The sequence below is a fragment of the Spinacia oleracea genome, chromosome 1 (assembly GCF_020520425.1).
Source record: "Spinacia oleracea cultivar Varoflay chromosome 1, BTI_SOV_V1, whole genome shotgun sequence".
NCBI classification, from domain to species: Eukaryota; Viridiplantae; Streptophyta; class Magnoliopsida; order Caryophyllales; family Amaranthaceae; genus Spinacia; species Spinacia oleracea.
Genome location: NC_079487.1, coordinates 112,202,988 through 112,212,759, shown reverse-complemented (window position 1 = coordinate 112,212,759; position 9,772 = coordinate 112,202,988).

The following is a 9,772-nucleotide window of genomic DNA, read 5'->3' as shown; positions in this document are numbered from 1 at the left end:
ATTACGAAATATGGCAGATGGATGTCAAAACTGCTTTCTTAAACGGCGTTTTAACAGAAACTGTGTTTATGACACAGCCTGAAGGTTTTGAGGATCCAAAGAATGCTAAAAAGGTATGCAAGCTAAAGAAATCAATCTACGGATTGAAGCAGGCATCCAGGAGCTGGAATATACGTTTTGATGAAGCAGTCAATGACTTTGGTTTCATCAAGAACGCAGACGAATCTTGTGTATACAAGAAGGTCAGTGGGAGCAAAATTGCTTTCCTAGTATTATATGTCGACGACATATTGCTTATCGGAAATGACATTCCTGTGTTAAACTCTGTCAAGATTTGGCTTGGGAAATGTTTTTCGATGAAGGATCTAGGAGAAGCACAGTACATATTGGGCATCAAGATTTACAGAGATAGATCTAAAAGGATGATTGGACTTAGTCAAAGCACTTATATCAATAAGGTGCTTGATAGGTTCAAGATGGCGGACTCCAAGCGAGGCTACCTACCCATGTCTCATGGAATGACTCTAAGCAAGACTCAGTGCCCAAAAACACTTGATGAGCGTAGACGAATGAATGGGATTCCATATGCATCATTGATTGGTTCAATAATGTATGCTATGATATGTACACGCCCGGATGTTGCGTACGCACTCAGTGCTACAAGCAGATACCAGTCAGACCCAGGAGAGGCGCATTGGACTGCTGCCAAGAACATTCTGAAGTACCTGAAAAGGCACAAAGATGACTTCCTGGTCTATGGTGGAGATGATGAATTAATTGTTAAAGGCTATACGGACGCAAGTTTCCAAACCGACAAAGATGATTTCAGATCACAGTCTGGGTTTGTCTTCTGCCTCAACGGAGGAGCAGTAAGCTGGAAAAGTGCTAAGCAAAGCACCATTGCGGATTCTACAACTGAAGCGGAGTACATTGCTGCACATGAAGCAGCAAAGGAAGCTATATGGCTAAGGAAGTTCATAGGAGAACTTGGTGTAGTCCCCTCCATTAAAGGACCAATAGCCCTGTATTGTGATAATAACGGAGCTATTGCACAGGCAAAAGAGCCTAGACACCACCAGAGAGTCAAGCATGTACTTCGTAGATTTCACCTTCTACGAGAGTTCGTTGAAAGAAAAGAAGTCGAGATAAGCAAAATTGGAACTGATGACAACATATCAGATCCATTAACTAAACCTCTGCCGCAAGCGAAGCACAACTCGCACACTGCAGCTATGGGAATCAAGCATATTGGAGAATGGCTTTGATGTCTCTGTTTAATGTTTTAAAGTTTTAGAGTTTAAATCTTTGTAAAACATTATTGGTTAATCATTCACAATAAATGAAAGAAATTCATTTTTCCATTTAATTTGTGGTTTATTAAATGATGAGTCCCTTCAACTTGACGATATATTCAAGATAGACTGTCAGGACCAGTCCTGTGACTAAGAAATGTCTATCAAGTGAACTTGAATGTCAAAGGTTGAAAATGGTCCCTAATTGGAGTTTTCTATAAAATTGGACGCATAGAAAACGTTAGACGATTAGAGTGCAAGATGACTAGTAGTTCTGTTTCTTGAACTATGTGGACATGGCAATGTCATAATCATTTGCATAGATACTTACTTTGGGAAGACTAGTATCGGACAAGACCTATGAAACTTTACTGTAAGAGATGAAAATCTGTCATAAGTAAATTTCATTAAATTATTAGACACTAAATCCTCAATACCTGAGTGATTTGAGATTACTTGTTTGAGAACTGGTTGCTTTGACGTTGACCAACCGTCGCACCGTAAAAGGAGGCTATAAAGGCAACGCTCAGGTAATCACCTATCAAACGAAGTCTAATCTCAAGATCGCAAGATTGGGATTGTCCTCCCATAAATCGGGATGAGATGCTTAAAAGTTGTACAAGGCCACTCGGAGAGCTAGAAACTGTGAAATGCATGGCCGTGCTCGGATGAATCATAGGCTATGATTATCTGTTTATTTGATCAGTTGAACTCTGAAACCGAGGAACACCTCTGGACATAATAAGGATGACAACTCTTACCTTATGTTCAAGAGCAAGCATCGAGCGACAAAGGAATTAGGAAATGCACACTTGTCCCTAAGGACAAGTGGGAGACTGAAGGAAATAATGCCCTTGGTCCAAGTATGCATTCTATGTTAAGTCTAATAAATGCGGTTCAGTATTAATTAACAAGTTAATAATTCAGTGAGATCAAGTGAGCTGAATGCCTAGCTAGAGGCCGCTTCAGTTCAAGTGGAATTAATGATATTAATCCACAGCTTACTCTTGACTGAACCCGTAGGGTCACACAAATAGTACGTAAACGGATCAAGTATTTAAAGGCATTAAATACTCCATCTATGAATATTCGGAACCGACGGATCTTGGTTTCAGTGGGAGCTAAGATCGTCACAGGCAAGAAATGAATACTCCGGAAACGATGATATTGCCGGAAACGGAAATATGGATCGTATCGGAAATATGAATATTATCCAAGTCGTAGATGTTACCGGAAACGGAAACATGGTACGTATCGGAAAATATTATTGGAAATGGAAATATTACCAGAATCGGAAATATTGCCGGAAACGGAAATATTGTCAGAATCGGAAATATTGCCGGAATCGGAAAATAATTCCGGAAACGGAAATATTAAATATTTGTTCGAAACGGAAATTAATTCCGGAATCGGAAATATTAAATATTGTTCGTATCGGAAATAGATTCCGGAAATGGAAATTTAATCGGAAGCGTATCGTACGAATTAGCATCGGACGAGGCCTGCCGGACGAAGGCCCAGCACGAAGCCAGGCCGTCGCCCAGCAAGCACGCACGCCACAAGCCCAGCGCGCGCCAAGCCCACGGATGCGTGGGCCTTGCTGCGTGGGCTGCAGCTCGCACGCATGGGCAGTCCTTGTGGCTGCCGTGTGTGTGTGAGTTTGTGCTCATGCGTGATTCCTGAATCAGCAAGAGTCAGTGTATGATTAAATGTCTATTCCTAATTGGATAAATTAATTAAATAGAATTCATGTAGGATTCTAATTCCAATTAATTCGCATCCTACTAGGATTACGATTCCTTTTCCATAACTCTATAAATAAAGGCCTAGGGGTCATAATTTATATACAAGTTTCAAAGTATTCAAAAGTGAGTTTTTTGAGAGAAAATTAAAACACATCTTGCTCATAAAAGTGCCGAATTTTCTAGTACCTTAAGGGCGATTCTAGTTGGTCAATCTTAAGGCGGATCCGGACGTGCTGTGGACTATCTACGGAGGGACGACACTTGGAGTCCTAAAAGACTTGTTCTTGTTCGGTTCGGGCGCAGCTAGGGAGGGCACGCAACAAAGAGTATGCATCTAAATTATGCTATATGATTATGTGTAAATAATATGTTTCCTGGGTTAATGGTTGTTTCCGCATGATCTATGTAAATGTCATATGTATCATAACCTAACATAACTTCCCTACCAATGACCTGTACTTCTCTAGATCATGGTAGAGTGCACCATCATAGTTAGTCAACTTTATATTCAGAGGTAGAGGAGTGATAGCCCTTCTAGAAACATCAAAATCACAATTGTTGATGAGTTCTTTTGTGAACTTCTTCTGACTAAGTATGATTCCTTCTCCTGTGTACCCAACTTCAATACCAAGAAAGTAATTCAGCTTTCCCAAGTCTTTAATACTGAATTCTTTGTGCAAGAACACCTTTAAAGCTTCAAGTCTATTAATATCTGTACCAGTAAGGATCACATCATCAACATACACTGCTGCAATGTTGATGTCTGTATCATGTTTGTGAATAAATAAACTGTAGTCATACTTGGATTGAATGAACCCTTGACTCTGTAATGCAGTCATTAGCTTCTCATGCCACTGTCTAGATGCCTGTTTCAGTCCATATATAGACTTGATCAGCTTGCATACTTTGTTGTTGGGATTTGGAACACCTTCAGGTACAGACATATACACTTCTTCCTTTAAATCTCCATGCAGGAATGCATTATTCACATCCAATTGAAACAAAGGCCAGTTTTTACTTGCTGCTACTGCAATCAAACATCTTATGGTGCTCATTTTGACAACTGGACTGAAAGTCTCTTCATAGTCAATGCCATGTTTCTGGTTAAACCCTTTTGCTACTAACCTTGCTTTGCATCTTTCTAGTTCTCCAGTGGACTTTAGTTTAACCTTAAACACCCATTTGCAGCCTATTGGTTTTTTTCCTTTAGGCAACTCTACTAGTTCCCATGTGAAATTGTCATCCAAGGCTTGCAGCTCCTTTTGCATAGCTTCTACCCAGAGTTGTTGTTTTGCAGCTTCAGAATAATTTAGAGGCTCAACAATGTCACAAGACAAAGACAAGAAAGCTTGAAACTCAGTGGGAAAATCATCAAATGAAACCAAGTTACACAAGTGACTTGTATCTTGAGTGTTCTCAGTTCTATTGGCTGTGTAGCACTTGTAATCTTTTAGGTAGGATGGTGTTTTATGTGATCTAGAAGACTGTCTAATTGGGATTGAATCAGGTGTGTGAGGAAAGACATGAGTGGAAGTGTCATGGTCTGAATCATTGGTGTGAATAGGTTCAGAAGGGGGAATAGAATCAGTTGGAGAGTTGGGTGATGAAGAAATTGAAGAATTAGGAGTAGGAGAAGAGAGTGGAGATGTTTCATTGGAAGGAAAGGTAGTTTCTGGTGTGGTGAAGTCTGGTATGTCAAAGATTTGAGGGGAAGATATGGCAGGGAGATAAATGGCATTGGTATAATTTGAAGTTGGTGTTTTGTATTTATGGTAAAGATGGAAAGGAAAATGTCTCTCATGAAACTTAATGTCCCTGGTGACAAACTGCTTGTTAGTATCAACCTCTAGAACTTTGTATCCTTTTTGTGTAGTGGAGTATCCAAGTAGAACACAGGGTGTAGCCCTGCAGTCCATCTTTGTTCTTCCAACTTTAGTAGTGGAAACATAACATAGGCAACCAAAAGTTCTCAAGTGGTCCAGATTAGGAACCTTTCCAAACATTCTGCAGTAAGGTGTATCAAGATCTATAGCTTTCAAGGGCATCCTGTTAATCAAATAAGCAGCACATAGAACACAATCTCCCCAAAACCTATCAGGTACCCTTGACTGAATGTATAAAGCTCTAGCAGTCTCTAATAAGTGTTTGTGTTTCCTCTCAACTACTCCATTTTGTTGAGGAGTATGACTGCAACTAGTTTGACTTAAAATTCCAAATTGCTGATACAACTTCTTAAGATCACCTTCACATAGCTCTTTTGCATTATCAGATCTTATGCACTTAACCATGACACCAAACTGTGTTTGTATCATTTTTAAGAAGTCAGTCATAACAGAAACAACATCTTTCTTATTTTTCAGCAAATGTATCCAGGTAAACCTACTGTAGTCATCCACTATTGTGAGAAATTGATTACATCCTGTGGGTGTCTTTACAGAATGTGGACCCCATACATCAATATGGATCAAATCAAAGGGTGCAGAAGTACTGATCTTACTATGTGGAAAACTAAGTCTGGTTTGTTTTGATACAGGACAGACTTGACAAATAGTGTCTTGTATACAATTATTGACTTCACAACCTGGGATTATTAACCCCAACTGACTAAAAGGTAGATGTCCTAGTCTTAGATGCCACAATTTAGCATTATCTACAACTGAAGAGCAACTTGCATTGCAGGCATGAGACTGCATAGAGATTGTTTCTGGTGACATTTGTTCCCCAACATTGTATAATCCAGAATTGACTTCACCAAGAGGAATCAAATTCCCTTTCTGACAGCAAACAAAACATTTATTGTGAGTAAAATGAATCTCACAGTTCAAGTCCTTACACAACTTGTGCACAGATATCAGGTTGTATCTAAAACTTGGAACATGAAGCACATTTTTCAGAACAATATTATCACTCAGGCTGACTGAACCAACATGTTTCACTGCAACTTTAGTTCCATCAGGTATTGTTATGCATTTTCCTTGATGTTCAATGGATTTATAGTCAGAAAATTGTGTCAAATCATGGCAAAAGTGATCTGAAGCACCACTGTCAAGTAGCCATCTAGAATTATTCTGAGATAATAAGCAGAGATTACCTGCCATCATAGCTAGGTTGTTGGTTTGTGTAGTAGGTCCAGCTCCTATATTCTGTTGTTGTTTGTTCAGCAGATTCAGCAGCTGTTGATATTGATCTGCTGTGATTGCTGGAGCAACATCTGGCTTTGGCAACACTGATTGCTCTGCATCAGAATGATTGTCATAGGATAATGCAGCAGTTTTCTGTTCTCTAGGTTGAAATCCTGGTGGATATCCAATAATCTTGAAACACCTCTCAATGCTATGGCCTGGAGTTTGGCAATTTGTACAAAAGTAGTTTGCACCTGCCCTTCCTTGCCTATTGTGTGCACCTGTTCTGTGATAACCAGTTGCCTGTGATTTGTTTCTGTTATTCCAATTGTCACCACCAAACCTCCTTTTCTCAGCAGCAAAAGCAACTGATTCTGAAACATTGCTAGTATGTGAGACTTCTTGATGCCTCTCCTCTTGTGCAAAAAGTCTGTAAACTTCTGAAACCTTTGGTAACTCTGGCACCATCAGAACATTGCCTCTTATAGTTGCATACTGATCAGCTAACTTCATCATAAACTGCATCACCATCTTTTCTTGCTGTCTCTGAAAGAATTTCTTAGTTACATTGCAGGTACAATTGTTGCAAGTACAGTATGGCATAGGATGTGCTTCCTCAATTGCATCCCATATTGACTTAATCTCAGTGAAAAATTCAGAAACTGACTTGTTTCCTTGAGTGATTTCAGATAACTTCTGTTCTAGTGAGTAGACTTGAGCCATTGAGGCAAAGCCAAATCTCTCTTCTAGATCAGTCCAAACAGCTCTTGCTGTTTTAAGAAACATCACACTTTTGGATATTACCTCATCAAGATTGCAAAGGATAAGAGAGCATACCAAATCATTACATCTCTCCCAAGCCTTGCACTCAATTGTTCCTGGATCTGGTTTCTCAATGCTACCATCAACAAAACCTATTTTGTTCTTTGCAGATAAGGCCAACAACATAGACCTCTTCCAGCTTGTGTAGCCTTCACCATTGAACTTGAACGAAATCAGTTGTACTGAATTTGCATCTGATGGATGAATGTAATAAATGCTTGCAGGATCTTGATTAGGAGGCAAAGTTGATCTTCTTTGGTCACGATTCTCAGTGTCCATTCTTCAGTGATCAAGAAGGAAAAAACAGCAATCTCAGAAGTAAATGTTGAATTTGCAGGAAGCTTGATCAACAATCAAACAATTCCAGCACGATTTCCAGACTTAAAAACCAGAAATATCAGCTCAAAAACAGGAACAATCACCAAATATCTGATCAGTTTTCAACAAGTGAAAGAGAACAAATCGATTTTCAGAAAGAAAAACAGGAAAATAGTTGAAGAATATTGCGGAATTTCTCAGGAATCGAGCTCACTGCTCTGATACCATGTTAGAATCTGAACTTTAGAGAGAAGAAATGAGGGAAGAAAATAAGATGATATTAATTAGTTAGCATAATACAGCTTATATACTTGGAGAAGAAGTAATTCTAGAACCTACTGTTTGTTACAGTTGGTTATTACAAGCTCCTGATTCTTAGGGAATCAGTTATTCTAAATGCTGACTCATCAACTAGAAAGCCTGCATTGCAACATGATTACTTGATCATAACTTGATCAATATACATCATAGACTAGAATACGATTTATAAGTCTAACATGTTATAATACAGTTCCCTCAAAAAAAATATCTTTCCATTTTACACATAAATCCATTTATTCTATAAATATTCTAACAATATGTACGCGTGAAAGGGAAAATGAAAATTCATTTCTGGACTCAATAGTATAAGGGAAGGGAAAATGAAAATTCATTTATAAGGGAAGGGAAAATGAAAATCCATTTATGGACTCAATAGTATTCTTCTGTTCATTTGATAATTTTACACATTTCAAAATCTTCAAACGAGTAAAAGTTATCAAATTAACAACAATGATTTACTTGATGCGTTGTTGACCACCAACAACCCTACATAGTTGAAAATATAGGCTCTAACTAATATTAGCGATTACTCGAAATTGTGAGAATCGTCGTGGATTTTAACGCCTATAATTAGGGATATCGACCCTATACCCTCCCTAATACCCTACCTAAATTGATTACTGAGTACTCCCCCGTCTCTTTTTGTTTTTTACGTTTGGTATTTTACACGCGTTTTAACGACTAATTAATATGCATTGAGATTTTTCTAAGTTTTAATGTAAACGAGGAAAATTACGTTTATTTATAATGTTTCACCCTTATCAAAATTCTGATATGGGGAAAATGAGAAAAAGTTAATGTCTTTATGGAAAAGTGTGAGGGATTAAATGTCTCAATTGATATTATTTGGTTAATATAATAATTGGGTACAAATTTTGATAGAATATTAAATCATTTATGTGATAATATAAAAGGAAATGTAAAGAACATTTTGAAACACCAAAAAAAGGAAAACGTAAAAATTAAACAAAAAGAAACGGAGGGAGTAGTAATTATTATTGCCTAACCATGTGAATGTGTTTAGTGGGCAACTCGTGATCAAATCATGATTGTAAATGCATTAACTATATCCCACAAACATCATCACAATGATTAGCAATTGCTTTAATTATTTTTATTACTCACTAATTAATTTTGGTGGGTTAAAGTTGATCGCCGTGAGCTGCGGTATATGGAACTCTATGGTTACCTTTTCTTCATTAGGCTGCTTTTTTTCTTGTTATTCCTTGTGAGTCAGAAAAGTGGTTTTTGCCTATAATATTAGCTTCCTTTTCTCCATTTTCCCCCTTTTCTATATCACCATAGTTTTTAATACTTTTTATAAAAGCGGAGATCTCACTGTACAATCAATTGTATCTTGTAAGGTACTCCGTACTATATGTTGGATTTTGGAGCTTCAAATGAACAAAGAAAATTGCTTTGATAATTGATAGATATTTTCCTGTGAATCGGGTTATGAAATACGGCCTATAGGACATTGGATTTGTTGTTTAACGTCTAACGAGATTCATAACGTATTGTCACAAGTACTAAATGTAGTTAAACTAACTTATTTTAAAATGGAGCGTTAAACCCCCGCCCTATATAATTACTCACCCGTCCTATATAATTAGTAAGATACCCTTAATTGCTTATATTAACTTTCTCTCTCACCCATTTTTACCTCATCTCACTCGTAATCTCTCCATCAAACTGGTTAATAAATTTAGTTAATCTATTTTTATAAGTTAATGAATTTGGTTCATAAATTTAATAAAATGCAAAAATTAAAAATAATAATGTAAAGAGACTTAGACTTCTATGTTTTGAGCTTGGTCCATGGTAGAGACTTCTGCATTTTAAGCTCCGTCCACGGTGGAAACTTAAAACGCATAAGTCTCTACCATTGTCTAAGCTCAAAACAAAAAAGTCCACGTGTTTAAACAAATTATAGAATTTTAATTAATGATAATTTAATTTGGTTTCCTCAATAAAAAATCTAATTAATATTTTTTGTACAAATTATAGAATTTTAATTAATGATAATTTAATTTGGTTTCCTCAATAAAAAATCTAATTAATATTTTTTGTACAAAAATAGTACTGCATATTAGACAATTTAATAAAAGATGTTAATAGATATTTCATGATTTTTTTATCTGTTAAATATATT